Consider the following 5856-nt stretch of genomic DNA (forward strand, 5'->3'; position numbering starts at 1 on the left):
AAAATATGGTATATTATTCAGAACTGCTGACTGTGTTTATATCCCTTTTTGTACACAAAGACATTCTAACTAGTGTCATTGATTCACACGAACAATGACACAAAAGTCCCCGTCCAAAGAGCATATGAATACGGATCATAAATGACAGTATTGATTCATATTTTACAGTGCGTCTCCCCTTGTGACTGGCAGGCGGGACCAGCAGGGGGCAGTAGCAGGCAGAGAGTGGCGGAGAGAGCTGAGAGATGATAAAGGGAGGAGGCGAGCGGAAGTCGTTCTCTTCGGCAGTGAACTTGACAACGAGAAGTCACGTCTAACGGGGGGGCTCTGGATAGCCCCGTTGCTGACTTTATGCCGGAGTGCCCCGTGGAACAGTGACGGGTGATAGGAAGTACTGGCTAGTGGATACGATATCCTAGCAGTACCAGTGTTATGATATTATGAACATTAAGTGCAGAGTCAGGCACTAAGAGTCGAGTTATACCTAGTTACAGTGAGCGGTATAGGTAGCGTGCGGCTAAGGATCACAGTAGCATTGCTCGTGTTATACCTAGTTACAGTGACGGTATAGTCTGCGTGCCAGAGACGTACGGGACATCCAAGCAGTCTGCCCGGGCGTCAACAGCTGTCTGCACCGGAGAGCAGCAGCACACCTGCTCCAGGCTGCCTGCAGGACACGGGGAGTTCTTTACCACCAGCAGAGTTCGCCCAGCACCAGCTCTGCCAGCACTGCCTCTCTGCTATAGCTCCGCCTGCTAGCACCTGCGGCGCGAGTGTTCGACGCCATCTTGCCACCAGGACGGTGGTGGAGCGGCGCGGCCGCCATTTTGGTAGAGTAAACATTAGGGCTTCGGCGCCCAGGATCCTATCGTACATTACACAGTGTGTCGCAGCCTACGGGCGAAGCTGGTGTTTGCTAACCACAGTGCATAGGGGTACCCCATAAACAGTACATGCCGGCATTAGCATAGGGCTTTTGTTTTGGTAATTGTGGGCCCACACTTTGGTTTTATTTCCTTTTCTTTGAGCGTGATACAATGTGTGTGTATTAATATTTTCCCATTCAATTAACCCTTCCCTGGGGGGGGGAGTTACAGACCTGGTGCATTATAATTAAAGCCTTTTGAGGTATTATTCTGACCGTATAATTAAAGCCTGTTGAGGTATTATACAGGGTAAAGACCCAGACGTGGGTGATGAGTCAAACACCGTGAAGTATATTATCCCTGATAGTAACCCAGAGGTGGGTGCATAATATACGTGTTTATGAGGTATTGAGTTGAACCGCAGGGGCTATAGTAGGACTTCAGCCCAATTGGCCACTAGTATTAAATAATTGTAACTGAACAGTACAATTAACATAAAGACTTGAATGGGGTTCTGTGTGCGTGTCCATTCCTGTGCCCTGCATTAACTCTTTTGGTGTGGGTAACGTATATATATGGTTAACCCCTTCCTACCCAACTCTCCCCTTTTCATTGTGAGGTTTCTAGGGTCATTGAGGGAGGGTACTGCTTGCGGGGGGAACTCAGAGTATTTGATTACAATTCAGTCACAAGGTGTGGGAGGGTCTAAGGAGCGACTGGGAGGAGTGGGAGCGTGTTGGGGAGTACTGCTGACCGCCCTGCGACAGGGAAGGAAGACCAGAGTACCAGACCAGGTTGGTAAATCCCGGGCCCCATCCACTCCCACTACCAGCCTCCAGTCGACGCCCCAGGCCCAAAGACGAGGGTGCAGCCAGACAGAGTTCTGCTGTGTCCAGCTACCTCCTGACTGCCAGCAACCGTTCCCACGAAGCAGGGATAATCCACCCTGCTACATTTGGCGTCACGAACAGGATCAACATCCTAACTTACTCCCTTGACCGAGACCTGTAGAGAGACCCACGATGCCAAAGAAGGAGACCCCCACCGCGCAAGAGATGGCGGAGAAGTTTGAGCAACTGCAGGAGCAGTGTCAGACTCAGGCGGCACTGCTAAAGCAGCAAGCCGCAGCGATGAAGGAGTTGACTGACCAGGCCCTCCACACTCAGGTGGCCCTACAGGAGCTACGAGAGGGCCAGGCCGCCGCCACCTTGATACAGAAAGGGGAGACCCACGTGGCGCAGGAGAGGGAGGCGGAGTTAGAGCAGCTGCAGGAGCAGTGTGAGACTCAGGCGACACTACTGACGCAGCAAGCCGAAGCGATCAAGGAGTTGATCAACAAGGCACTCCTAGAGAAGCGCTACACTGAGGCGGCCCTAAAGGTGCAACGAGACGGCGAGGACGCCGCCGCCGAGGTAAAGAAAGAGGAGGCCGAACGCATGGAGGGACTGACCGCACAGGTGGAGCTGTTGGCGAACAGAACCCACATACACGCGGGCCTCCTGGACCGACAGGCGCTGGTGCTGGAAAAGACCCAGCACGAACAGCGGGAGCAGGCCGGACGCCGAGCTCCGCTTGCCGTGGCACCGGCCGGGATCCAACAGCTCCCTCCAGCGCCCCTCCCGGTGGTGTACGTCCAACGAGAGCGGAAGTGCAGCGAATTTGGAGGTGAACAAGAGATGGGGGAACTGCCTGTGGAGGACTGGATCCAGGCGATGAGGACCCACCTCCGGGCCAGTCGAGTGCCCGCGGAGGAACAAGCGGAGGTCGTACAGCTACACCTCAAAGGCGAGGCGAAGCAGACGGTACGCTTCCTGACGGGGGAAACCGCCCCCGACACGGAATCCTTGTTCAAGATACTCAAAGAAACCTATGGGGACAAGGTCCTGGTCAGCATTCGGCTGGGGGAGTTCTTCGATCGAAGACAGGCCGCCGGCGAGACCACACGCCAGTTCGCCTATGACCTGCAGGAGAGGGTCCGTCGCCTACGACGTCGGGCGCCTACGCTGGTCGGCGATGCCACCGCCCTGCTGCAGGAGCGGTTTGTGGTGGGCCTCAGAGACGAGGCCCTGAGGAGAGAAATGCGGAAGTACATGAGGGAGGACGGTACGCGGCCATTTCCTCAGGTACTGCAGGCGGCGATAGACTGGTCCGAAGAGGAGATGGTCCTGCCCCCCACAAGGGGTGCCGACAGGGGCATGATACGCGGCGTCGTCGTGAAAAGACACGAGCCACCTCTGGACATAGCCGTGCTACAGGAGTCCATCCGACAGCTCTTCGCCGGCCAAGAGCGGTTGGACGCGCGCATGGAACAGCTCTTCCAGGCGTTTCAACAGGAGCGAGACACACCCCAGAGAGGCTTCGCCGGAAGCCGACGGAGGAGAGACGTGCCCTCTACCCCGCGCAGACTACCCCGCCGGAGTGAGGATGGGAGACTGATCTGCTACAACTGTCAACAGCCCGGTCATATCGGCCGCGAGTGCCCCCGCGCGATGGAAGAATCACGCCGGGCGGAAGTACCGGGCGGTGAGGTCCCTCTCCCACCAGTACAGGACGCCACCCACACAGCAGCAGGCGGGTCGCCCGACCTGGCGACCGCCAGACCATGGTCTGGAGGGGGAGGTGTGGGGGTGTGCCGTAGAATTCGATACCACTGCGGCCGGCCAGACGAAAGCGCTGGCGCCCGGCTGCGCATCCCGATGCGGTCAGAACCGGAGTCTGTACCCAAGAGACAGAACAGGTCGGAAGGAGGTCAAGGGGGCAAGGACGGCCCGGACCAGGGGCCTCGTCGGCGTCGCTACCGCCGCAACTTCAACTACCGCTGCAGACGCTCGCCGGCCGGCGACCAGCCGGGCCCCGAGAGCGGCGATGGAAACGTCAAGAGGACGTCAGTGTTCACGGTTCGTCCCGAAAGAGGGGGCCCCGAAAGGACCGTGCAGAGAGATCGGAGCAAGATCTGCCCCTTCCCGGCCTCCGACCCGGAAGAGCGGACGAGAGCTTCCCGAAGGAGCCCGATGAGAGCGCGGAGCTCATCCGAAGCCGACGTGGGGGGTGCCTTCGTTTACCCTCGTGAACCGCACCCTAGGGCGTGTAGCAGCAGCGCCGCTACAACAGCAGCTGAAGCAGCGCCGAACGAGGGAGGAGAGGTAGAGTTGGTCCCCTCAGGCGAGGGCGGCGAAGACGACGGAGACGGGGGCGAGGAGGGCGCTGTGAGCGGCCCCTCAGAGGCCTCGGAGGGCGAAGCCGTGGCCGAGGACCCGCCAACAGAGACGGAGGAATCTGACACGGAGTTAGACTGGTGGGGGGTTAAGCAAACCCGGGCCCCGCTGAATGACAGAGGTGAGCCACTCGCTCGGTGTTTCCAAGACCATGTGCGAAGGTGTGTGGGAACGAGACGAGTGGTGCACCTGTATGTCTAAGGGAATATGGCACCGAATCAGACGCAGGGGGGGTTGAACGAACCCGGCCCCAGAGGAGCACCAGAGGTCGGCTACCCGCTCGGTATCGCCAGGACTACGTGCTCAGGAGTGTGTCCAACTCCGGAGGGAGTGTGTAAAACTGTTGGCATAATGCGTAATTGTCAACCGATGTGTGAAACTGTTGGTCTCAGGACCGTTGTCATACATGTGTGGTTTTGTTGTTAACTTGCAGAGGACTTAGCAAGTTCAAAGTGGGGGGAAATGTAGCAGTCTGGAAAATATGGTATATTATTCAGAACTGCTGACTGTGTTTATATCCCTTTTTGTACACAAAGACATTCTAACTAGTGTCATTGATTCACACGAACAATGACACAAAAGTCCCCGTCCAAAGAGCATATGAATACGGATCATAAATGACAGTATTGATTCATATTTTACAGTGCGTCTCCCCTTGTGACTGGCAGGCGGGACCAGCAGGGGGCAGTAGCAGGCAGAGAGTGGCGGAGAGAGCTGAGAGATGATAAAGGGAGGAGGCGAGCGGAAGTCGTTCTCTTCGGCAGTGAACTTGACAACGAGAAGTCACGTCTAACGGGGGGGCTCTGGATAGCCCCGTTGCTGACTTTATGCCGGAGTGCCCCGTGGAACAGTGACGGGTGATAGGAAGTACTGGCTAGTGGATACGATATCCTAGCAGTACCAGTGTTATGATATTATGAACATTAAGTGCAGAGTCAGGCACTAAGAGTCGAGTTATACCTAGTTACAGTGACGGTATAGTCTGCGTGCCAGAGACGTACGGGACATCCAAGCAGTCTGCCCGGGCGTCAACAGCTGTCTGCACCGGAGAGCAGCAGCACACCTGCTCCAGGCTGCCTGCAGGACACGGGGAGTTCTTTACCACCAGCAGAGTTCGCCCAGCACCAGCTCAGCCAGCACTGCCTCTCTGCTATAGCTCCGCCTGCTAGCACCTGCGGCGCGAGTGTTCGACGCCATCTTGCCACCAGGACGGTGGTGGAGCGGCGCGGCCGCCATTTTGGTAGAGTAAACATTAGGGCTTCGGCGCCCAGGATCCTATCGTACATTACACAGTGTGTCGCAGCCTACGGGCGAAGCTGGTGTTTGCTAACCACAGTGCATAGGGGTACCCCATAAACAGTACATGCCGGCATTAGCATAGGGCTTTTGTTTTGGTAATTGTGGGCCCACACTTTGGTTTTATTTCCTTTTCTTTGAGCGTGATACAATGTGTGTGTATTAATATTTTCCCATTCAATTAACCCTTCCCTGGGGGGGGGAGTTACAGACCTGGTGCATTATAATTAAAGCCTTTTGAGGTATTATTCTGACCGTATAATTAAAGCCTGTTGAGGTATTATACAGGGTAAAGACCCAGACGTGGGTGATGAGTCAAACACCGTGAAGTATATTATCCCTGATAGTAACCCAGAGGTGGGTGCATAATATACGTGTTTATGAGGTATTGAGTTGAACCGCAGGGGCTATAGTAGGACTTCAGCCCAATTGGCCACTAGTATTAAATAATTGTAACTGAACAGTACAATTAACATAAA

This window comes from Notolepis coatsorum (assembly GCF_963971535.1).
Source record: "Notolepis coatsorum genome assembly, chromosome: 3".
Classification (NCBI taxonomy): domain Eukaryota; kingdom Metazoa; phylum Chordata; class Actinopteri; order Aulopiformes; family Paralepididae; genus Notolepis; species Notolepis coatsorum.